Source organism: Cherax quadricarinatus, chromosome 87 (assembly GCF_038502225.1).
Source record: "Cherax quadricarinatus isolate ZL_2023a chromosome 87, ASM3850222v1, whole genome shotgun sequence".
NCBI classification, from domain to species: domain Eukaryota; kingdom Metazoa; phylum Arthropoda; class Malacostraca; order Decapoda; family Parastacidae; genus Cherax; species Cherax quadricarinatus.
In genome coordinates this window covers 17,896,764-17,923,033 of record NC_091378.1, presented here as the reverse complement: position 1 = coordinate 17,923,033, position 26,270 = coordinate 17,896,764, and the positions used below count along the sequence as shown (strand labels likewise).

Sequence of the window (26,270 nt, the reverse complement as noted above, 5' to 3'; positions counted from 1 at the left end):
TGTACGGTTTCTGCCATTTCCTGCCAGTTTTTTTTTCCTTCCTGGCACTGAAAAACCTCTCCCTCTTGAGTGGCTGTGGCTACCCAGGTTTTCCCAAGGCCTGGATGTTTTGTATCTTTTTGTCCCCTTTAGATGGTGTGCCTGGCAATTTAAGTTATAGCACAGTCTTTCCTGTACTGAAGAGGTACACATTTCAGGGTGAAAAAGCTTACAGGAATGGAGTTTGCATTTTCCTGTTGTCATATGGGCACGGCATTTTCTATGGTGGTCATAGTTGCACCTCCCGTCTGTTTTTCCAGATTTCCCATGTCTGCAGATACCAAGTGCATAGCATGTGCACAGGCTTGGTTTCCATTTGCCTTGGGTTTCTGTGACTATTTCCTGTTGGTGCATGTTTCCCTGTCTTATTCCTATCCTCCCTAGCACCAACAATGGAGCTCCCACCAGTTGTTTTTGGTAATATATCCTCACTATTGCTAGTGGAGTCCTCTTGTTTGCTATTTCGTGTGGTATTTCTAGTTTGCAATATTGGTTTTATCTTATCTTTGACTACACTTGTTTCCCCACTACGGCTCCTGTCCCCTATGAGGTCATTTATACGTATTCCTTCCTGCGTATAATTCCCGACTACCTGGACAAAACCTCCAGCTTCACCATTACTGTCTCCCAGGACAGCACCTCCAACTTCACCATTACTATCTCCCAGGACAGCATCTCCAGCTTCACCATTACTGTCTCCCAGGACAGCACCTCCAGCTTCACCATTTCTGTCTCCCAGGACAGCACCTCCAGCTTCACCATTACTGTCTCCCAGGACAGCACCTCCAGCTTCACCATTACTGTCTCCCAGGACAGCACCTCCAGCTTCACCATTACTGTCTCCCAGGACAGCACTATGAGCCCCACATTTACTGACTACCAGGACATCACCTCCAGCCTTACAGTTTCTGACTACATGGCCAGTATCAAGGGCAGTACCATTCAGCCCAGACTTTTTATGTTCCCATCTGTTGTAGAAAGCTTCCAGGTTGTCTATGAAAGCAGCTTTGATGTTATCCTCTTTTAATACCCTTGTGATTTTAGTCCACAGATTTATCTCATTTGGGCATACCCAAAAACACTTCCCTGTTTTAATACTGCTTGTAGCTAGTTCTTGGATATCTGCACAAGGGGCGTGACACCAATTTCCACAAGTCCTTTACACAATCTGTATGGCTAAGTTCTACATCATTTAACTTATAAGTACTAGGGTTATGGGCACTCCCGAGCTTCAGAACCTTGCATTTATCTACATTGAACTTCATCTGCCACTTTGCTGACCAGGTATTGAGTTTGTCTAAATCCTCCTGAAGTTCCCTAACATCTACGTTTGAATCAATTATCCTACCTATCTTTGTGTCATCGGCGAATTTGCTCATTTCACTAGTAATTCCCTCATCAAGATGATCGATACATATTATAAAGAACAACCATCAGGAAGAGGGAAAGAACTGATAAATAAACTACAATTAGAAAAGGATAATTCGTGCCCTAATAAACAGGACATAAAATTTGTATCTGTAACAGGCAGAAGCGACAAATCTCGTCAAGTAACCCAAGGAAAAAGCATAACTCGTTCTTAAACACAACTTTTCCCTTTTAGCATTTTCACGATTAGAGAAAATTATTTAAATGTGTGCCAATACAGAGTGAAAGAGGACATATAGTGTCGTCATCCTCTGTATTATTTACATGGCCTCGCTTCCCTCCCTGGATAGTGGAAAAACACAATAACAAAATGGCGTTGTGCAAGGCCAAACGTGATGCTTCTATAAGATGACTCACGAAATCGATATTGTACGACTCACGAAATTGTAATAACAATTGCTAACGTGACGGTCTGGAGTTTTGAGACACTGACCGCGGGTTCAAACCCCACCCGTGGTATGGTTTGTATAAGATACTGGATTAAAGCATGAGAACGTACCTGTCAAGTAGCGAGTAACTGTCCCTCGAGGAGCTACAAAATTACACACACCTGCAATGGTAAGATTGAGAGTTTTGATAATGTAGCTTCTCAGTTATTCCATAATGTCTTCACTTGTATCTTCACGATATAAACAATGGATATTTACCTCAAATAAATAGTATCTAAATTACATCACAAGTGAGACTTTCTACTGAAGAGACTTAAGAGGTAACCTCACCTTTTCCTGAAGGGTGACGTAGCCAGGGCGTCGCCTCGTCACCTCCTGCTGCCGGGGACGCTGACGACGGACTCATACCTGCAAGTATCCACAAGCATCTACTCAGTATATGCCACTCATTTGTCTAGTTATACATCTTCATTCAGTCAAAATATATACTCCACAGTACATACAAAGTGATTAAGCAATTCTTATGGTGACCAGATAACGGAGCCTGGAATGATGTGGCAGATATACTTTAAACCTAAAACACAAACGTAATATTCAGGGAAGGTAGCTCCAATTCCTTAGAATAAAAGCTTTCATTAAGAGCTTATCTTCGAAGGATTACCTCGTTATGATGAAAGATTTACACAAAGATTTAATTAGTAAGTTTATTCAGGTATACACAAATACAGTTACATAGATTATCATACATAGCAGCATATGTGTAGAGAACCTGCGATAACTCTTAAATTTAAAACTTCGTAGAACTTAACCATTTGTAATGAAATCAAAAACTTAATTTACGCGTCAGCTTTCCACTCAGTCTTGCAGCCGCATCTCGGTTCTTTCCATCACTTTAATAAAGGAACTGGAGGACTCCGGGTAAACGGATGTGATTCAAGAAAAGCTCAGATTTCATGGACTAAGAAGAAAAAATTGGTCTTATCCTGGTGGTATTTGTTTTGTTCTAAGGAATATTGACATTTCTCTTGACGCAAAGTGTTTTATCATTTGGCAGAGAATTTTGTTGGCTTACCTCTCCATACTTGCATCGGAACTCTCTCCAGGTAAACTCCAGGTGGTTGATCTAGGCAAGAAAAGTATCATTTGTATTCTACCATATCAGTAGCCCTTTGTACTTCAGCGAATGAGAACATAGTTGAGGGACCTGAAATCAACCAGAGACGCTGCAATTCATTTTCCTTACGAGATACAGGATGTACACCGTAATTAACCCTTCCAGGAGTTGGAGATAAAGGCCTTGAATAGGCCAAGGAGTTTTAGCTCTGCACAAACAAGCTGCACTTGCTAGTCTTAGCATCAAAAAGGTACAGTCTCTGAGATAACACAGCGGTCTTTATTCTATTCATCAGTGAGCTACAGAGACTGCATGGTGTGCATGGGGTTCACATACACGCATGACGTCAACCTTAAGGGTTAACTCCAGCCACTTATGGTTCCGTGTAGCGGGTTCTCGTGTAACCAGACGGGCATTCTTCTTTATCACGGCTGGTGCTCAGAGCATCCGCGAAGATGTTCTGGTTGTAGCATCTGCTGGCATAAAATTTTTGTTCAGACGTGTTTTGAAGGTGTAGGTGGTTTCTCCGATGTCCACACACCACAGCCCCTGCTGGGAAAAGCGTAAATGACCTCATTCGCTTCAGTTACACAATAAAAATTGCTTTATCTCTAAGATTAACAAATCTCACTTCCCAGACTCGCCAACGCAGTCACTTGAGATGTCTTTACTACTACTGTACTGCTACCACACCATCCTTCCATAATACGTACATAAACACACGTACGTACACGTAAATACACACGTACATACACGTACATACACGTACATACACACACAAACACACACTGTGTTCGTCAGACCCATACTGGAGTACGCAGCACCAATTTGGAACCCACACCCGGTCAAGCACGTCAAGAAATTAGAGAAATTGCAAATGTTTGCAACAAGACTAATTCCAGAGCTAGAAAGATTAAAGGAAATCGGCCTGACGACACTGGAGGACAGGATGATTAGGGGAGACGTGATAACATCAAAAATACTGCAAGGAATTGACAAGGTGGAGAGAAACAGAATGTTCCAGAGATGGGACACAGAAATAAGGGGATTACAATTGGAAGTTGAAGACTCTTATGAGTCAAAGGGATGTTAGGAAGTATTTCTTTAGTCACAGAGTTGTTAGGAAGTGGAATAGTCTGGCAAGTGACGTAGGGGAGGCAGGAACCATACATAGTTTTAAGACGAGGTATGATACAACAGATGGAACAGGGAGAGAGGACCTAGTAGCGATCAGTGAAGAGGCGGGGCCAGAAACTATGTCTAGACCCCTGCAACCATAAATAGGCGAGTACAACTAGGCGAGTACACACACACACACACAGGAGCTGAGTGTCGACCCCTGCAACCACAATTAGGCGGCCCGGTGGTCTGGTGGCTAAAACTCCCGCTTCACACACGGAGGGCCCGGGTTCGATTCCCGGCGGGTGGAAATTCCGACACGTTTCCTTACACCTATTGTCCTGTTCACCTAGCAGCAAATAGGTACCTGGGTGTTAGTCGACTGGTGTGGGTCGCATCCTGGGGGACAAGATTAAGGACCCCAATGGAAATAAGTTAGACAGTCCTCGATGACGCACTGACTTTCTTGGGTTATCCTGGGTGGCTAACCCTCCGGGGTTAAAAATCCGAACGAAATCTTATCTTATCTTATCTTACACACACACACACACCCACCCACCATGTATGTTACAGCTTCACTAAGCTACCTCATGGGATAAACTTTGGCGTCAGCCGAATTTGAGTCTCCATGCATAAAGCTACACGTGTGTCCACTCAGCTATCATACAAATTCTAAGATGCTAATCAAGGATTCTTTAATCCCAAAAGTAAGAATTAAATTAAATGCAACGAGATACAAGGCTTGAATCATCCTGGATGTAGAGGTGTAAAGCAGGTAGGAATGGACATCGAAAAAAAACCATACCACGAGTGGGGTTAGAACCCGCTATCAGAGAGTCTCAAAACTCCAGACCGTCTCGTTAGCCACTGGGCCAGTTAGCTTCAATAAGTCACCCAGCTAGGTATATTTGGATGAATCTTATTGAAGCTAGCTGGCCCAGTGGCTAACTCGACGGTCTGGAGTTTTGAGACTCTGATCGCGGGTTCTAACCCCACCCGTGGTATGGTTTGTTTACAATCGTATCTACGATTTCGCGAGTCATGGACATCGAGACAATACGAACAGCAGTGCTTGCATCTGTAATAAGTTCGACCGTCTTAACACTGCAGTATTAAACTCTTGCCCTACTAGAAAGGAACATCCTGAAAGGAGACCAACCTCCCTCCTTACCCAACCCAAACCCTGCACCTGTCCCCCTCACTTGCACCCCCCCCTCTAACGCCTGGGCTACCCCACTCACCTGGGCCCACCCCACGCCCCCCAACCCCTCCAGTACCCCACCACCACTTCAAGGCACCACATCAACACCAAGAACCCTAGCACCCACAACCACTCTTGACTACATAAACTACAAAATACTAACAGCTGTACACTCGGCAACAGCACTCTCACAAATCCACCAACTTGAATACTCACATACACTCAATGTCATACTGTCGGCCAACAACCTTCCCTCCCTAGCAAAAATCCCCCCTCTGGCTTCACCAGACACGACCCCCCCACTTCACCCCAACTCTAATAACTCCCCTCCCCCCTCCAGCACAACAGAAAACCCCACCCACTACACTGAACAACTCTAACACCCCACTCACAGTCCCCCCTCCCTCCCCATTCCCATCCTCCGTCACCTTCACTACACCTTCTATCACTCAAACCCGTCCCTCCAGCGCCCTCCCCCACCCACCACATCCAACTCTTCCAGACCCAACATTAAAGCACATAGACGCAAAGCAGATAACCTGAAACCGGCACCAACAGTCGAGAGGCAATCCAGAGAACATACTCAAGCACAGAACAGACCTGCCTCCTCCTCCTTCCTCCATGAAACGACGGCGGGACCTCTTCTTCAAATACCCCTCCTGTGGTGAATTATTCTTTCTAATATAATAAGTAACTATTTGGCATCATATAAGAGTAGGCGGAGCTTATCCGTAGAGTGCCAGCCAATCAGGAAGCATCTGTGAACACTCGGCAGTATTTCCGCTCCGGAGAGAGCCAGGAGAAATCACTTCATTATTACGCTTATATAAACTCTACGGCTTATTTATCTATCAGAATTGATCTAATATGATATAATAAACACTATAAATAACATACAAACATGGTATATACTCTAGACTGAATAAAATAGGCCATAATATAGCGAGAGTCCGCCAGCAATATTTCGATATAAATGAGTTACTCCTCTCCATGTCGTCTTTGAGTAAGAGAAAATGAGGTTTTGAAGAGGATAACTACACTAGAACATTAGTTTACTAAGAAATACACCCAAACAAACTGTGCTATAACTTAAATTGCCAGGCATACCATCTAAAGGGGACAAAAAGATACAAAACATCCAGGCCATGGGAAAACCTGGGTAGCCACAGCCACTCAAGAGGGAGAGGTTTTTTAGTGCCAGGAAGGAAAAAAAAGATTGGCAGGAAATGGCAGAAATCGTACACCAAATCCAGTCATTCCTGGAGTGGAACCACAGTCGATGGCCTCCACTCCAAACCAACAGATACAGATACTAATGCCGGAAAAAAAATCCCCCCCCCAGTACCAACAATACCACCAGTCCGATAACATTCTTCTTTGCAAATATACAGGGTCTAAAGCCAGCAACAAACAACAAAATACCTTTCATCCGTGGACTGCTTGCAGAGGCAAAGGCAATGTTCGCGGCTTTCACTGAGACCCACATAAAGGATCACTTGGACAACGAAATATGGATCCCAGGTTACAACCTATACAGATGTGACAGAGTGAACAGGCAAAAGTGGGGGTTTGGCCTGTACATTGCAGAGTCACTTGTTTGCACAGAACTGCTTAATGCCTCAAATGATGTAGTGGAAGTTTTAGCAGTAAAGGTCGAGAACCAAAACCTAGTCATTGTGGTAGTCTACAAGCCTCCGGATGCAACATCCCAGCAATTCCAGGAACAGCTGTTAAAAATTGACCAATGTCTGGAAAATCTTCCAGCTCCTGCACCCAACATCTTGCTCCTGGGGGATTTCAACTTAAGGCACCTAAAATGGAGGAATATAGCAAATAATATTGTTGCAGTAATAACACCAGGAGGCAGCTCTGATGAAAACTCACACTCACACGAGCTTTTAAATCTCTGCACAAAATTCAATTTAAACCAGCAAATAATAGAGCCTACTAGACTGGAGAATACACTAGACCTCATCTTCACTAACAATGGTGATCTGATAAGAAATGTCACCATATCAAAAACAATATACTCAGATCACAACATAATTGAGGTTCAGACATGTATGCGTGGAGCCCCAGACCAACATAATGAGACTGGTCACGAGGGAGCATTCACCAAATTCAACTTCAATAACAAAAACATAAAGTGGGACCAAGTAAACCAAGTCCTAACCGATATAAGCTGGGAAGATATACTAAGCAACACAGACCCCAACTTATGCCTAGAAGAGATTAACTTGGTGGCACTCGATGTATGCACAAGGCTTATTCCTCTAAGAAAAAGGAGGAGTAGATGTAAAATAGAAAGAGACAGGCGCTCCCTTTACAGGCGACGGAAAAGAATAACAGAGCGGCTAAAAGAGGTCAATATATCTGAAATGCGTAGGGAGACACTGGTCAGAGAAATAGCAAGCATCGAACTTAAGCTAAAAGAATCCTTTAGGAGTCAGGAATCGGGGGAAGAACTAAAAGCCATAAATGAAATCGAAAGAAACCCAAAGTATTTCTTCTCCTATGCCAAATCAAAATCGAGAACAACGTCCAGTATTGGGCCCCTACTTAAACAAGATGGGTCCTACACAGATGACAGCAAGGAAATGAGTGAGCTACTCAAGTCCCAATATGACTCAGTTTTTAGCAAGCCGCTAACCAGACTGAGAGTCGAAGATCAAAATGAATTTTTTATGAGAGAGCCACAAAATTTGATTAACACAAGCCTATCCGATGTTATCCTGACGCCAAATGACTTCGAACAGGCGATAAATGACATGCCCATGCACTCTGCCCCAGGGCCAGACTCATAGAACTCTCTGTTCATCAAGAACTGCAAGAAGCCCCTATCACGAGCCTTTTCCATCCTATGGAGAGGGAGCATGGACACGGGGGTCGTCCCACAGTTACTAAAAACAACAGACATAGCCCCACTCCACACAGGGGGCAGTAAAGCAACAGCAAAGAACTATAGACCAATAGCACTAACATCCCATATCATAAAAATCTTTGAAAGGGCCCTAAGAAGCAAGATCACCACCCATCTAGAAACCCATCATTTACACAACCCAGGGCAACATGTGTTTAGAACAGGTCGCTCCTGTCTGTCAACTATTGGATCACTACGACAAGGTCCTAAATGCACTAGAAGACAAAAAGAATGCAGATGTAATATATACAGACTTTGCAAAAGCCTTGGATAAGTGTGACCATGGCGTAATAGTGCACAAAATGCGTGCTAAAGGAATAACAGGAAAAGTCGGTCGATGGATCTATAATTTCCACACTAACAGAACACAGAGTAGTCGTCAACAGAGTAAAGTCCGAGGCAGCTACGGTGAAAAGCTCTGTTCCACAAGGCACAGTACTCGCTCCCATCTTGTTCCTCATCCTCATATCCGACATAGACAAGGATGTCAGCCACAGCACCGTGTCTTCCTTTGCAGATGACACCCGAATCTGCATGACAGTGTCTTCCATTGCAGACACTGCAAGGCTCCAGGCGGACATCAACCAAATCTTTCAGTGGGCTGCAGAAAACAATATGAAGTTCAACGATGAGAAATTTCAATTACTCAGATATGGTAAACATGAGGAAATTAAATCTTCATCAGAGTACAAAACAAATTCTGGCCACAAAATAGAGCGAAACACCAACGTCAAAGACCTGGGAGTGATCATGTCGGAGGATCTCACCTTCAAGGACCATAACATTGTATCAATCGCATCTGCTAGAAAAATGACAGGATGGATAATGAGAACCTTCAAAACTAGGGAGGCCAAGCCCATGATGACACTCTTCAGGTCACTTCTTCTATCTAGGCTGGAATATTGCTGCACACTAACAGCACCTTTCAAGGCAGGTGAAATTGCCGACCTAGAAAATGTACAGAGAACTTTCACGGCGCGCATAACGGAGATAAAACACCTCAATTACTGGGAGCGCTTGAGGTTCCTAAACCTGTATTCCCTGGAACGCAGGAGAGAGAGATACATGATTATATACACTTGGAAAATCCTAGAGGGACTAGTACCGAACTTGCACACGAAAATCACTCGCTACGAAAGCAAAAGACTTGGCAGACGATGCACCATCCCCCAAATGAAAAGCAGGGGTGTCACTAGCACGTTAAGAGACCATACAATAAGTGTCAGGGGCCCGAGACTGTTCAACTGCCTCCCAGCACACATAAGGGGGATTACCAACAGACCCTTGGCAGTCTTCAAGCTGGCACTGGACAAGCACCTAAAGTCAGTTCCTGATCAGCCGGGCTGTGGCTCGTACGTTGGTTTGCGTGCAGCCAGCAGCAACAGCCTGGTTGATCAGGCTCTGATCCACCAGGAGGCCTGGTGACAGACCGGGCCGCGGGGGCGTTGACCCCCGGAACTCTCTCCAGGTAAACTCCAGGTAAACACTGGCCAGAAATCTACGAGATATAGTGGAGGTCTTGTCTTACTGTATCGGCCTGACGGAGGTCATCTACGGTACATCGAGGTGCCTCTACCAGATTTCCCCAGGTCTCAAATGTGAAGACACGTGGGGGGCGCCGTCTGCTGATCACGGCACGTCTTGTCCAGTTGGTGTCTGTCTTAAGAAGAACGAGCTGGTCCCTCTTCCAGACTCTCGTCTCTTCATTCAAACTAGGGCTGCCAGTTCTCCCTAGCTAACTTATCCTAGTGTTTGCCTACATTATCGGCCTATTACTACCTATGTTAAGGTCTTAGGTCTACATTATTATCTACAGTTGCCTTAGTAAACCTAATATTAATATACTAACAGTAAAACTACCTACTCCTTCCCTGAAGGGTAAATCTACAAATTAAATAAATGCCTACCAACAATCCACGCCAAATGGAGAGAATGCTGTTTGTTTGGGAGGGTTTAAGGGCCAGCCAGCTCAGCCATCCCATTACGGCCATGCTGGATCTGTCCTGTGGAACTTTAGGGACCAAATAAATTTCCACACCTCCCTCCCATGGCTCCAGGAGCCTCTGGCCTAAACCACACTGTACTAAAACACCTCCCTGACTATCATCACAGCCTACACAAACCTTATCAATGCCTCACTAGCATCGGGACACTGTCCTCCTCTCTTCAAAGCTGCCACTGCTATCCTCATACCAAACCAAAGATCACTCCGACCCAAAAACTATAGACCCATTAGCCTACTCGAAATCCGGGGGAAACTCTGAAAAACTCATCAATCTTCGCCTCCACAGATACCTCGAACATAACTCCCTCCTCATGGAAGGCCAATTTGAATTCAGAACCAGACGCTCTACACAGGATGCCCTAAACATAATACTCAACTACATCTACACAAACATGAAACAAAGGAAAAATACAGCCCTTTTAGCAAAGGACGTCGAAAAAGCCTTCGATGCAGTCTGGCACAACGGACAAACACAAACTCTGCACCAACTTCAACCTACCACTACCCACCCGCAAACTACTCTAACTTCTTAGATGGAAGGACAATAAGAATCAAATTCCAAGACTGTTACTCGATTTCCAACTGCATGCGGGAGTTCCCCAGGGGTCTGTCCTCTCCCCCACCCTCTACATATTATACACAAACGACTCCCAGCGCCTGCAGTCGATAACACCATCACTCATGCATACGCAGACATCACCCAACTCATCGCCCACCAAACTATAGACATACTCGCACGTAGAACACAAGACGAAGTAGACCAGATAGCCTTCTGGGAGCAAAAGTGGAGGATAAAATCCAGTGCCACAAAATCCAACATGACCTATTTCAATTATATTAATGTAGGTAGAATTACCGACAATATGTAAAGTAAAAGGACACAAGAGCAACTAATGTGATATTTTATTGTGTCAACATTTCGCTCTCCTGGAGCTTTTTCAGAGGCTTGAAAAAGCTCCAGGAGAGCGAAAAGTTGCCACAATAAAATGTCACATTAGTTGCATTTGTGTCTTTTTACTATTCCAATTACACAAAAGCCGATCCCCTCCACCAGTCGAACTCAGAACAGCAGATGCCCGCACATACCTGCCAGTCACAAAAACAACCAGTGTCCTGGATGTCAACCTGGATGTCGCATACACAGACACATTAACACAAAGCAAGCCATGGTTAGGAGAGCCCTCAACGGACTCTTCAATCTAAGGCAAGCCTCCACTCTAACCAAACTACACCTGTACAAATCTCTCATTCGCCCCCTACTCTCTTGCTGCCCACTAGCCCTCTCCTTAGCAGCCAAGACCAACAGACTAAAACTACAGCGAATCCAGAACAAGGCTCTGCGATGGGTGTTTCACTCCAAGTGAGGCTATCCATACCCGAGCAGACATCCCTGCACTGAACGTGTACTGGAAGACGCTTAGCGACACAGACTAGAGACTCGACATGAATACTGGACCATTCTCCTTGAAAACACGCAGATCAGCAAACCCAAACAATCTCTTACCCCCTCTTAGCTCCTCCCCCAAATCCCTTATACAAATAACCTGCCTGCAGCCAACAAAGCCAACCTTTTCTTAACAGGTGTGGACATTTAACAATGTCCTGTCTGAATACAGACCACCGGGCCACAAATTCCCGGCTATCGCACGTTAATTTGTGGCCCGGTGGCCTGGTGGCTAAAGCTCCCGCTTCACACACGGAGGGCCCGGGTTCGATTCCCGGCGGGTGGAAGCATTTCGACACGTTTCCTTACACTACTGTCCTGTTCACCGAGCAGCAAATAGGTACCTGGGTGTTAGTCGACTGGTGTGGGTCGCATCCTGGGGGACAAGATTGAGAACCCCAATGGAAATAAGTTAAACAGTCCTCGATGACGCACTGACTTTCTTGGGTTATCCTCGGTGGCTAACCCTCTGGGGTTAAAAATCCGAACGAAATCTTATCTTATTTTACAAGCCCTCACCAGTACCTTGCATAGTCGCGTACGGGCGAGCCCTGGCCAGTGATTCCCAGCACTCCTGCCGTGTCCACAATCCTGAACCACTATCTGCCTAGCGACTAGTACCTGCCCTTCCACTCTCGTTCTTCCTATCACCAACCTCTTCTTCCACTTCCCCGCTCACCCCACTTCCCCGCTCACCCCACTTTCCCGCTCACCCCAAATCCCCGCTCACCCAACATCCCCGCTCACCCCACTTCCCCACTCACCCCACATCCCCGCTCATTCCACTTCCCCGCTCACCCCACATCCCCGCTCACCCCACTTCCCCGCTCACCCCACATCCCCGCTCACCCCACATCCCCGCTCACCCCACTTCCCCTCTCACCCCACATCCCCGCTCACCCCACTTCCCCACTCACCCCACATCCCCGCTCACCCCACTTCCCCGCTCACCCCACATTCCCGCTCACCCAACATCCCCGCTCACCCCACTTCCCCGCTCACCCCACATCCCCGCTCACCCCACTTCTCCGCTCACCCCACTTCCCCGCTCACCCCACTTCCCCGCTCACCCCACTTCCCCGCTCACCCCACTTCCCCGCTCACCCCACATCCCCGCTCACCCCACATCCCCCCTCACCCCACTTCTCCGCTCACCCCACATCCCCGCTCACCCCACATCCCCGCTCACCCCCCATCCCCGCGCACCCCACATCCCCGCTCACCCCACTTCCCCACTCACCCCACATCCCCGCTCACCCCACTTCCCCGCTCACCCCACATTCCCGCTCACCCCACATCCCCGCTCACCCCACTTCCCCGCTCCCCCCACATCCCCGCTCACCCCACTTCTCCGCTCACCCCACTTCCCCGCTCACCCCACTTCCCCGCTCACCCCACTTCCCCGCTCACCCCACATCCCCGCTCACCCCACTTCCCCGCTCACCCCACTTCCCCGCTCACCCCACTTCCCAGCTCACCCCACTTCCCAGCTCACCCCACATCCCCGCTCACCCCACTTCCCCACTCACCCCACTTCCCTGCTCACCCCAAATCCCCGCTCACCCCACTTCCCCACTCACCCCACTTCCCCACTCACCCCAAATCCCCGTTCACCCCACTTCCCCGCTCACCCCACATCCCCGCTCACCCCACGTCCCCGCTCACCCCACTTCCCCGCTCACCCCACTTCCCCGCTCACCCCACATCCCCGCTCACCCCACTTCCCCGCTCACCCCACTTCCCCGCTCACCCCACATCCCCGCTCACCCCACATCCCCGCTCACCCCACTTCCCCGCTCACCCCACATCCCCGCTCACCCCACTTCTCCGCTCACCCCACTTCCCCGCTCACCCCACTTCCCCCCTCACCCCACCACCCCCCTCACCCCACTTCCCCGCTCACCCCACTTCCCTGCTCACCCCACTTCCCCGCTCACCCCACATCCCCGCTCACCCCACTTCCCCACTCACCCCACTTCCCCGCTCACCCCAAATCCCCGTTCACCCCACTTCCCCGCTCACCCCACTTCCCCGCTCACCCCACTTCCCCGCTCACCCCACTTCCCCGCTCACCCCACTTCCCCGCTCACCCCACTTCCCCGCTCAACCCAAATCCTCGCTCACCCCACTTCCCCGCTCACCCCACTTCCCCGCTCACCCCACTTCCCCGCTCACCCCACATCCCCGCTCACCCCACTTCCCCACTCACCCCACATCCCCGCTCACCCCACTTCCCCGCTCACCCCAAATCCCCGCTCACCCCACTTCCCCGCTCACCCCACTTCCCCGCTCACCCCGCTCACCCCGCTCACCCCACATCCCCGCTCACCCCACATCCCCGCTCACCCCACTTCCCCGCTCACCCCACTTCCCCGCTCAACCCACTTCCCCCCTCACCCAACTTCCCCGCTCACCCCACTTCCCCGCTCACCCCACTTCCCCGCTCACCCCACTTCGCCGCTCACCCCACTTCCCCGCTCACCCCACTTCCCCGCTCACCCAACTTCCCCGCTCACCCCACTTCCCCGCTCACCCCACTTCCCCGCTCACCCCACTTCCCCGCTCACCCCACGTCCCCGTTCACCCCAAATCCCCGCTCACCCCACTTCCCCGCTCACACCACTTCCCCGCTCACCCCACTTCCCCGCTCACCCCACATCCCAGCTCACCCCACATCCCCGCTCACCCCACATCCCCGCTCACCCCACATCCCCGCTCACCCCACATCCCCGCTCACCCCACATCCCCGCTCACCCCACATCCCCGCTCACCCCACTTCCCCGCTCACCCCACTTCCCCGCTCACCCCACTTCCCCGCTCCCCCCACTTCCCCGCTCACCCCACTTCCCCGCTCACCCCACTTCCCCGCTCAACCCACTTCCCCGCTCCCCCACATCCCCGCTCACCCTACATCCCCGCTCACCCCACTTCCCCGTTCACCCCACATCCCCGCTCACCCCACTTCCCCGCTCACCCCACATCCCCGCTCACCCCACATCCCCGCTCACCCCACTTCCCCGCTCCCCCCACTTCCCCGCTCACCCCACTTCCCCGCTCCCCCCACTTCCCCGCTCACCCCACATCCCCGCTCACCCCACTTCCCCGCTCACCCCACTTCCCCGCTCACCCCACTTCCCCGCTCACCCCACTTCCCCGCTCACCCCACTTCCCCGCTCACCCCACTTCCCCGCTCCCCCCACTTCCCCACTCACCCCACATCCCCGCTCCCCCCACTTCCCCGCTCACCCCACATCCCCGCTCACCCCACTTCCCCGCTCACCCCACTTCCCCGCTCACCCCACTTCCCCGCTCACCCCACTTCCCCGCTCCCCCTACTTCCCCGCTCACCCCACTTCCCCGCTCACCCCACTTCCCCGCTCACCCCACTTCCCCGCTCCCCCCACTTCCCCGCGCACCCCACATCCCCGCTCACCCCACTTCCCCACTCACCCCACTTCCCCGCTCCCCCCACTTCCCCGCTCACCCCACTTCCCCGCTCACCCCACATCCCCGCTCACCCCACTTCCCCGCTCACCCCACTTCCCCGCTCCCCCCACTTCCCCGCTCACCCCACATCCCCGCTCACCCCACTTCCCCGCTCCCCCCACTTCCCCCCTCACCCCACTTCCCCGCTCCCCCCACTTCCCCGCTCCCCCCACTTCCCCGCTCACCCCACTTCCCCGCTCACCCCACTTCCCCGCTCACCCCACTTCCCCGCTCACCCCACTTCCCCGCTCACCCCACTTCCCCGCTCACCCCACTTCCCCGCTCACCCCACTTCCCCGCTCACCCCACATCCCCGCTCACCCCACTTCCCCGCTCACCCCACTTCCCCCCTCACCCCACATCCCCGCTCACCCCAAATCCCCGCTCCCCCCACATCCCCGCTCACCCCACTTCCCCGCTCCCCCCACTTCCCCGCTCACCCCACTTCCCCGCTCACCCCACTTCCCCGCTCACCCCACAACCCCGCTCCCCCCACTTCCCCGCTCCCCCCACCCCACATCCCCGCTCACCCCACTTCCCCCCTCACCCCACATCCCCGCGCACCCCACATCCCCGCTCACCCCACATCCCCCCCGCTCACCCCACTTCCCCGCTCCCCCCACTTCCCCGCTCACCCCACTTCCCCGCTCACCCCACTTCCCCGCTCACCCCACTTCCCCGCTCACCCCACTTCCCCGCTCACCCCACTTCCCCGCTCACCCCACATCCCCGCTCACCCCACATCCCCGCTCATCCCCGCTCACCCACTTCCCCGCTCACCCCACTTCCCCGCTCACCCCACATCCCCGCTCACCCCACTTCCCCGCTCACATCCCCGCTCCCCCCCCATTCCCCGCTCCCCCCACTTCCCCGCTCACCCCACTTCCCCGCTCACCCCACACTTCCCCGCTCACCCCACTTCCCCGCTCACCCCACTTCCCCGCTCACCCCCACTTCCCCGCTCACCCCCACTTCCCCGCTCACCCCACATCCCCGCTCACCCCACTTCCCCGCTCACCCCACATCCCCGCTCACCCCACATCCCCGCTCCCCCCCCATCCCCGCTCACCCCACTTCCCCGCTCCCCCCACTTCCCCGCTCACCCCACTTCCCCGCTCACCCCACTTCCCCGCTCACCCCACTTCCCCGCTCCCCCCACTTCCCCGCTCCCCCCCACATCCCCGCTCACCCAACTTCCCCGCTCACCCCACTTCCCCGCTCACCCCACATCCCCGCTCCCCCCACATCCCCGCTCACCCCACTTCCCCGCTCACCCCACTTCCCCGCTCACCCCACAAGGACAATCAAGGCACACTTACCACTAGACAATTTCAAGGGTATTTTTTTTTAATTAACATCCGGGACTTAATACTGAAACTTCATTTAGGTAAAATTAATTAAAAACTAAAAAAAATATCAATTATTTAACTTTAGATTATATTTACGAATAATATTAAATTACACCTAAATATAATTAATGCAAATAATGTGACTTCAGTTACACTGTTAGTGTGTTATTAATGTAATTATTACTAGAGTAATTATCATTGTCTAGTAGTAGTAGTAGTTGTTGTGGTGGTGGTGGTGGTTGTTGTTGTTGTTGTTTGGTGGTGGTGGTGGTTTGGTTGTTGTTTGGTGGTGGTTGTTGTTGTTTGGTTGTTGTTGTTTGGTGGTGGTGGTTGTTTGGTTGTTGTTTGGTGGTGGTGGTTTGGTTGTTGTTGTTGTTTGGTGGTGGTGGTTTGGTTGTTGTTTGGTGGTGGTTGTTGTTGTTTGGTTGTTGTTGTTTGGTGGTGGTGGTTGTTTGGTTGTTGTTTGGTGGTGGTGGTTTGGTTGTTGTTGTTGTTTGGTGGTGGTGGTGGTTTGGTTGTTTGGTGGTGGTGGTTTGGTTGTTGTTGTTTGGTGGTGGTGGTTTGGTTGTTGCTGTTTGGTGGTGGTGGATTGGTTGTTGTTGTTTGGTGGTGGTTTGGTTGTTGTCGTTTGGTGGTGGTGGTTTGGTTGTTGTCGTTTGGTGGTGGTGGTTTGGTTGTTGTCGTTTGGTGGTGGTGGTTTGGTTGTTGTCGTTTGGTGGTGGTGGTTTGGTTGTTGTCGTTTGGTGGTGGTGGTTTGGTTGTTGTCGTTTGGTGGTGGTGGTTTGGTTGTTGTTGTTTGGTGGTGGTTTGGTTGTTGTTGTTTGGTGGTGGTTTGGTTGTTGTTGTTTGGTGGTGGTTTGGTTGTTGTTGTTTGGTGGTGGTTTGGTTGTTGTTTGGTGGTGGTGGTTTGGCTGTTGTTTGGTTGTGGTGGTTTGGTTGTTGTTTGGTGGTTTGGTTGTTGTTTGGTGGTGGTGGTTTGGTTGTTGTTTGGTTGTGGTGGTTTGTTTGTTGTTTGGTGGTGGTTTGGTTGTTGTTGTTTGGTGGTGGTGGTTTGGTTGTTGTTGTTTGGTGGTGGTGGTTTGGTTGTTGTTGTTTGGTGGTGGTGGTTTGGTTGTTGTTGTTTGGTGGTGGTGGGGTTGTTGTTGTTTGGTGGTGGTGGGGTTGTTGTTGTTTGGTGGTGGTGGTTTGGTGGTGGTGGTTCGGTTGTTGTTTGGTGGTGGTGGTTTGGTTGTTGTTGTTTGGTGGTGGTTTGGTTGTTGTTGTTTGGTGGTGGTTTGGTTGTTGTTTGGTTGTGGTGGTTTGTTTGTTGTTGTTTGGTGGTGGTGGTTTGGTGGTGGTGGTTTGGTTGTTGTTTGGTGGTGGTGGTTTGGTTGTTGTTGTTTGGTGGTGGTTTGGTTGTTGTTTGGTGGTGGTTTGGTTGTTTTTGTTTGGTGGTGGTGGTGGTGGTTTGGTTGTTGTTGTTTGGTTGTTTGGTGGTTGTTGTTTGGTGGTGGTGGTTGTTTGGTGGTTGCTTGGTTGTTGTTTGGTTGGTTTTGTTTGGTGGTGGTGGTTTGGTTGTTGTTTGGTGGTGGTGGTGGTTGTTTGGTGGTTGTTTGGTTGTTGTTTGGTTTTGTGGTTGTTTGGTGGTTGTTGTTTGGTGGTGGTGGTGGTGGTTGTTTGGTGGTGTTTTGGATGTTTGGTGGTGGTTGTTGTTTGGTTGTTTGGTTGTTATTGTTTAATGGTGGTAGTGGTTCTTTGGTTGTTTGGTGGTGGTTTGGCTGTTTGGTGGTGGTTTGGTTGTTTGGTGGTTTGGATGTTGCTTGGTGGTGGTTGTTGTTTGGTTGTTTGGTTATTGTTTGGCGGTGGTGGTGGTTGTTTGGTGGCTGTTGTTTGGTGGTGGTGGTTTGGTTGTTGTTTGGTGGCTGTTGTTTGGTGGTGGTGGTTTGGTTGTTTGGTGGTGGTTTGGTTGTTGTTTGGTGGTGGTTTGGTGGTGGTTTGGTGGTGGTTTGGTTGTTGTTTGGTGGTGGTTTGGTTGTTGTTTGGTGGTGGTTTGGTTGTTGTTGTTTGGTGGTGGTTTGGTGGTTTGGTGGTGGTTTGGTTGTTGTTTGGTGGTGGTGGTTTGGTGGTGGTTTGATTGTTGTTGTTTGGTGGTGGTGGTTTGGTTGTTGTTGATTGGTGGTGGTGGTTTGGTTGTAGTTGTTTGGTGGTGGTGGTTTGGTTGTTGTTGTTTGGTGGTGGTGGTTTGGTTGTTGTTGTTTGGTGGTGGTGGTTTGGTTGTTGTTTCGTGGTGGTGGTTTGGTTGTTGTTTGGTGGTGGTGGTTTGGTTTGGTTGTTTGGTGGTGGTGGTGGTTTGGTTTGGTTGTTTGGTGGTGGTGGTGGTTTGGTTGTTGTTGTTTGGTGGTAGTGGTGGTTTGGTTGTTGTTGTTTGGTGGTGGTGGTTTGGATGTTCGGTGGTGGTGGTTTGCTTTGGTTGTTGTTGTTTGGTGGTGGTGGTGGTGGTTTGGTTGTTGTTTTGTGGTGGTGGTTTGCTTGTTGTTGTTTAGTGGTGGTGGTGGTTTGCTTGTTGTTTGGTGGTGGTGGTTTGGTTCTTGTTGTTTGGTGGTGGTGGTAGTTTGGTTGTTGTTGTTTGGTGGTGGTGGTGGTTTGGTTGTTGTTGTTTGGTGGTGGTGGTGGTTTGGTTGTTGTTGTTTGGAGGTGGTGGTTTCGTTGTTTGGTGATGGTGGTGGTTTGGTTGATGTTTGGTGGTGGTGGTTTGGTTGCTGTTGTTTGGTGGTGATTTGGTTGTTGTTGTTTGGTGGTGGTGGTTTGGTTGTTGTTGTTTGGTGGTGGTGGTTTGGTTGTTGTTGTTTCGTGGTGGTGGTTTGGTTGTTGTTGTTTGGTGGTGGTGGTGGTTTGGTTGTTGTTTGGTGGTGGTTTGGTTGTTGTTTGGTGGTGGTGGTTTGGTTGTTGTTGTTTGGTGGTGGTGGTTAGGTTGTTGTTGTTTGGTGATGGCGGTTTGGTTGTTGTTGTTTGGTGGTGGTGGTTTGGTTGTTGTTGTTTGGTTGCGGTGGTTTGGTTGTTGTTGTTTGGTGGTTGTGGTTTGGATGTTGTTGTTTGGTGGTGGTGGTTTGGATGTTGTTGTTTGGTGGTGGTGGTTTGGTTGTTGTTTGGTGGTGGTTTGGTTGTTTGGTGGTGGTTTTGTTGTTGTTTGGTGGTGGTGGTTTGGTTGTTGTTTGGTGGTGGTGGTTTGGTTGTTGTTGTTTGGTGGTGGTGGTTTGGTTGTTGTTTGGGTGGTGGTTTGGTGGTGGTTTGGTTGTTGTTTGGTTGTTTGGTGGTGGCTTGGTTATTTGGTGGTGGTGGTTTGGTGGTGGCTTGGTTGTTTGGTGGTGGTGGTTTGGTTGTTTGGTGGTGGTGGTTTGGTTGTTGTTGTTTGGTGGTGGTGGTTTGGTTGTTGCTGTTTGGTGGTGGTGGTTTGGTTGTTGCTGTTTGGTGGTGGTGGTTTGGTTGTTGCTGTTTGGTGGTGGTGGTTTGGTTGTTGCTGTTTGGTGGTGGTGGTGGTTTGGTTGTTGTTTGGTGGTGGTGGTGGTTTGGTTGTTGTTGTTTGGTTGTGGTGGTGGTGGTGGTTTGGTTGTTGTTGTTTGGTTGTGGTGGTGGTGGTTTGGTTGTTGTTTGGTGGTGGTGGTGGTGGTTTGGTTATTTGGTGGTGGTTTGGTTGTTGTTGTTTGGTGGTGGTGGTTTGGTTGTTGTTTGGTGGTTGTGGTGGTTTGGTTCTTGTTGTTTGGTGGTTGTGGTGGTTTGGTTCTTGTTGTTTGGTGGTGGTGGTGGTTTGGTTGTTGTTTGGTGGTGGTGGTGGTTTGGTTGTTGTTTGGTGGTGGTGGTGGTTTGGTTGTTGTTGTTTGGTGGTGGTGGTTTGGTTGTTGTTGTTTGGTGGTGGTTTGGTTGTTGTTTGGTGGTGGTGGTGGTTTGGTTGTTTGGTGGTGGTGGTGGTTTGGTTGTTGTTTGGTGGTGGTGGTGGTGGTTTGGTTGTTGTTGTTTGGTGGTGGTGGTGGTTTGGTTGTTGGTGTTTGGTGGTGGTGGTTTGGTTGTTGGTGTTTGGTGGTGGTGGCGGTTTGGTTGTTGTTTGGTGGTGGTGGTTTGGTTGTTGTTTGGTGGTGGTTTGGTTGTTGTTTGGTGGTGGTGGTTTGGTTGTTTGGTGGTGGTTTGGTTGTTGTTTGGTGGTTGTGGTTTGGTTGTTGTTTGGTGGTGGTTTGGTTGTTTGGTGGTGGTGGTTTGGTTGTTGTTTGGTGGTTTGGTTGTTGTGGTTTGGTGGTGGTGGTTTGTTGTTTGGTGGTGGTGGTTTGGTTGTTGTTTGGTGGTGGTGGTTTGGTTGTTGTTTGGTGGTGGTTTGGTTGTTGTTGATTGGTGGTGGTTTGGTGGTGGTTTGGGTGTTGTTTGGTGGTGGTTTTGTTGATGTTTTTGGTGGTGGTTTGGTTGTTGTTGTTTGGTGGTGGTGGTTTGGTTGTTTGGTGGTTTGGTTGTTTGGTTGTTTGATGGTGGCTTGGTTGTTTGGTGGTGGTGGTTTGGTGGTGGCTTGGTTGTTTGGTGGTGGTGGTTTGGTTGTTGTTTGGTGGTGGTGGTTTGGTTGTTGTTGTTTGGTGGTGGTGGTGGTTTGGTTGTTTGGTGGTGGTGGTGGTTTGGTTGTTTGGTTGTGGGGGTGGTGGTGGTTTGGTTGTTGTTTGTTGGTGGTTGTGGTTTGGTTGTTGTTGTTTGGTGGTGGTTTTGTTGTTGTTTGGTGGTGGTTTGGTTGTTGTTTGGTGGTTGTGGTGGTTTGGCTGTTGTTGTTTGGTGGTGGTGGTTTGGTTGTTGTTTGGTGGTGGTGGTTTGGTTGTTGTTGTTTGCTGGTGGTGGTGGTTTGGTTGTTTGGTGGTGGTGGTGGTGGTTTGGTTGTTGTTGTTTGGGGGTGGTGGTTTGGTTGTTGTCGTTTGGTGGTGGTGGTGGTTTGGCTGCTGTTGTTTGGTGGTGGTGGTGGTTTGGTTGTTGTTGTTTGGTGGTGGTGGTTTGGTTGTTGTTGTTTGGTGGTGGTTTGGTTGTTGTATGGTGGTGATGGTGGTTTGGTTGTTGTTGTTTGGTGGTGGTGGTGGTTTGGTTGTTGTTGTTTGGGGGTGGTGGTGGTTTGGTTGTTGTTGTTTGGTGGTGGTGGTGGTTTGGTTGTTGTTGTTTGGTGGTGGTGGTGGTTTGGTTGTTGGTGTTTGGTGGTGGTGGTGGTTTGGTTGTTGGTGTTTTTTGGTGGTGGTGGTTTGGTTGTTGGTGTTTGGTGGTGGTTTGGTTGGTGTTTGGTGGTGGTGGTTGTTGTTGTTTGGTGGTGTTGATTTGGTTGTTGTTGTTTGGTGGTGGTTTGGTTGTTGTTTGGTGGTGGTGGTATGGTTGTTTGGTGGTGGTGGTTTGGTTGTTTGGTGGTGGTGGTTTGGTTGTTGTTTGGTGGTGGTGGTTTGGTTGTTGTTTGGTGGTGGTGGTTTGGTTGTTGTTGTTGTTTGGTGGTGGTGGTTTGGTTGTTGTTGTTTGGTGGTGGTGGTTTGGTTGTTGTTGTTTGTTGGTGGTGGTTTTGTTGTTGTTGTTTAGTGGTGGTGGTGGCTATTGTTGTTGTGGTTGTTGTTTGGTGGTTGTTGTTGTTACAGTATTTACCATCAGAGTACAGAAATAATGTTACGAGTTCTTACTATAATAGTACGGAATTAATGATGTGTCAACTATGATCGTACAGAACTAGTACAGTGTGTACTTACCATGATAGTACGGAACTAGTACAATGTGTACTTACCATGATAGTACGGAACTAGTACAATGTGTACTTACCATGATAGTACGGAACTAGTGCAATGTGTACTTACCATGATAGTACGGAACTAGTAGTGTGTACTTACCATGATAGTATGGAACTAGTAGTGTGTACTTACCATGATAGTACGGAACTAGTACAATGTGTACTTACCATGATAGTACGGAACTAGTACAGTGTGTACTTACCATGAGAGTGCGGAACTAGTACAATGTGTACTTACCATGATAGTACGGAACTAGTACAATGTGTACTTACCATGATAGTACGGAACTAGTTCAGTGTGTACTTACCATGATAATACGGAACTAGTAGTGTGTACTTACCATGATAGTACGGAACTAGTAGTGTGTACTTACCATGATAGTACGGAACTAGTACAATGTGTACTTACCATGATAGTACGGAACTAGTACAATGTGTACTTACCATGATAGTACGGAACTAGTACAATGTGTACTTACCATGATAGTACGGAACTAGTACAATGTGTACTTACCATGATAGTACGGAACTAGTACAATGTGTACTTACCATGATAGTACGGAACTAGTAAAATGTGTACTTACCATGATAGTACGGAACTAGTACAATGTGTACTTACCATGATAGTACGGAACTAGTAGTGTGTACTTACCATGATAGTACGGAACTAGTACAATGTGTACTTGCCCTGATAGTACGGAACTTGTACAATATATACTTACCATGATAGTACGGAACTAGTACAATGTGTACTTACCATGATAGTACGGAATTAGTACAATGTGTACTTACCATGATAGTACAGAACTAGTACAATGTGTACTTACCATGATAGTACGGAACTAGTACAATGTGTACTTACCATAATAGTACGGAACTAATAGTGTGTACTTACCATGATAGTACGGAACTAGTACAGTGTGTACTTCCATGATAGTACGGAACTAGTACAGTGTGTACTTACCATGATAGTACGGAACTAGTACAGTGTGTACTTACCATGATAGTACGGAACTAGTACAGTGTGTACTTACCATGATAGTACGGAACTAGTACAATGTGTACTTACCATGATAGTACGGAACTAGTACAATGTGTACTTACCATGATAGTACGGAACTAGTACAATGTGTACTTACCATGATAGTACGGAACTAGTACAATGTGTACTTACCATGATAGTACGGAACTAGTACAATAGTACAATGTACTTACCATGATAGTACGGAACTAGCACAGTGTGTACTTACCATGATAGTACAGAACTAGTACAATGTGTACTTACCATGATAGTACGGAACTAGTACAGTGTGTACTTACCATGATAGTACGGAACTAGTACAATGTGTACTTACCATGATAGTACGGAACTAGTAGTGTGTACTTACCATGATAGTACGGAACTAGTAGTGTGTACTTACCATGATAGTACGGAACTAGTAGTGTGTACTTACCATGATAGTACGGAACTAGTAGTGTGTACTTACCATGATTGTACGGAACTAGTACAATGTGTACTTACCATGATAGTACGGAACTAGTACAATGTGTACTTACCATGATAGTACGGAACTAGTACAATGTGTACTTACCATGATAGTACGGAACTAGTACAGTGTGTACTTACCATGATAGTACGGAACTAGTACAGTGTGTACTTACCATGATAGTACGGAACTAGTTCAGTGTGTACTTACCATGATAGTACGGAACTAGTACAAAGTGTACTTACCATGATAGTACGGAACTAGTACAATGTGTACTTACCATGATAGTACGGAACTAGTACAGTGTGTACTTACCATGATAGTACGGAACTAGTAGTGTGTACTTAACATGATAGTACGGAACTAGTAGTGTGTACTTACCATGATAGTACGGAACTAGTACAATGTGTACTTACCATGATAGTACGGAACTAGTACAACGTGTACTTACCATGATAGTACGGAACTAGTACAATGTGTGCTTACCATGATAGTACGGAACTAGTACAATGTGTACTTACCATGGTAGTACGGAACTAGTACAATGTGTGCTTACCATGATAGTACGGAACTAGTAAAGTGTGTACTTACCATGATAGTACGGAACTAGTACAATGTGTACTTACCATGATAGTACGGAACTAGTACAGTGTGTACTTACCATGATAGTACGGAACTAGTATAATGTGTACTTACCATGATAGTACGGAACTAGTACAATGTGTACTTACCATGATAGTACGGAACTAGTACAATGTGTACTTACCATGATAGTACGGAACTAGTACAATGTGTACTTACCATGATAGTACGGAACTAGTACAGTGTGTACTTACCATGATAGTTCGGAACTAGTACAATGTGTACTTACCATGATAGTACGGAACTAGTACAATGTGTACTTACGATGATAGTACGGAACTAGTACAGTGTGTACTTTCCAATTCATTATTCTGAGTGGCTGCTGTGGTACGACTCAATAATCAGCTCAACAGAACCCAGTATATAGAACACTATTATAGGAACACTATTATAGGAACACTATTATAGGAACACTATTATAGGAACACTATTATAGGAACACTATTATAGGAACACTTACTATAACAACTGTCACTGTTTTAAAAAAATCACACAAACACGTCAATAATACATTGTTTGGAAATGCTTGCACTGTCATGCAGCGTCAGGGCAACTATGTATGATCCAAGGAAGAAGAGGGAGGCCTTCGTCAGAATTATGACATTCTCGCAGGAAGAAAAAACCCTTCTGCCGGATCACTGATCACTGTTTTCGTCACAATTTTGTCACTACAACGGGCAGCTACTGCACACACACACACACTAGTCTCGTCTCTGAACCCAGACTAACTCATGAAACAGCCTGGGTTTCGAACACTCAGTGAAACCACTCAGAGAAGCACACTCAGTAAGTTTATCCTGATCACACTCAAGTATATACACCGAGAAATGTATGTCTCTCAATGCTTATACTTAATCCTTAAGTATTCTTGACTGGTGTTTAGGCGACCCTCGTGTAGTAGACAGGATGTGAACCCATTACCCGAGCAGCCAACACCCTCCACACACACTCTTGTCTAGTTATTCGTTCTTAAATCGGAGCGTCGGCGCGCGGAGCAAAAAAAAATCGAAAAAGTCCGAAAATTGAGTTATTGTTACCAAAAAATAGCTGAACTTTCTGGCAACACTCTGGTATAATTATTATCCTTGTACGATGTTTCTAAAAGGAATTACAGCCATTTATAACAGGCATGGTGACAGCGCCTTGCATCGCATTGCGTAAGAAGCGCTGACGCGGCATTGTTTATGTTTTTTCCCCCGTGTTATTTTTATCGTTTTCTTATATCTTTATGTCTAATATAATACAAATTCACCGTCTGAGATCATGGCAGAGTGGGCGGAGATAATATGGTCAAGTAACCAGTCAGGTACCCTGGGTATAGTACCCAAAATGGCCGATACCTCCAGCCAACAAAATATTCCATACCCACGCTAATATCAATTATAAGGCTTATTTATCTATCTCAATTGATGTATTATGACATAATGCAATATAATAATAGCATATAAACATAAAAAGCACACTTTAAAAAATAATATATAGCATAATATGATGCCCGAGAGGAAAAAATTTCTATCGATATATTCCCTGAAGGTGAAGGAAGGGTCCGTTCTCTCATTAGTGATGAGAGAAAACGGAGTTACAATGGTTAACTGTAATAAACATTCGTAGGTCACGGAAAAAGTGTAAAATAAAGCGAATTTTTCGGGGAAAAAAATATTTCCCGCGCACCTGGGGTGCTGCGCGCTTCGGCCTATATCTCAAAAGTAAGTTATTTACCTATTTAGGGGCAATCCATCTTTATTTATGATTGAATTGACTTGATTTTCACAACAAACATAGAAGAATGATTGCTTTACAAGGTAGAGTGTACCTTTCTGAACTATTCCAAATATTTTTAGATTTATTTGGGCAACAAGACAGAACTCTTCCAACATGTCAAAAAAGTT

General features: G+C 48.1%; 1 protein-coding gene and 1 long non-coding RNA gene across 2 annotated transcripts in view; one reads left to right on the top strand and one right to left on the bottom strand.

Moving 5' to 3' along the window:
- The window catches only part of LOC128703745 (dynein axonemal intermediate chain 1-like), a 93,095-nt gene that overhangs the window by 56,534 nt on the left and 10,291 nt on the right, over positions 1-26,270 (top strand). The window lies entirely within an intron of this gene.
- Positions 1,624-25,300, bottom strand: LOC138855266 (uncharacterized). The gene is made up of 3 exons (XR_011394474.1): positions 24,842-25,300; positions 2,187-2,264; positions 1,624-2,017 (listed from the first exon to the last, which is right to left on the bottom strand). It is a non-coding gene; the product is annotated as an uncharacterized lncRNA (long non-coding RNA).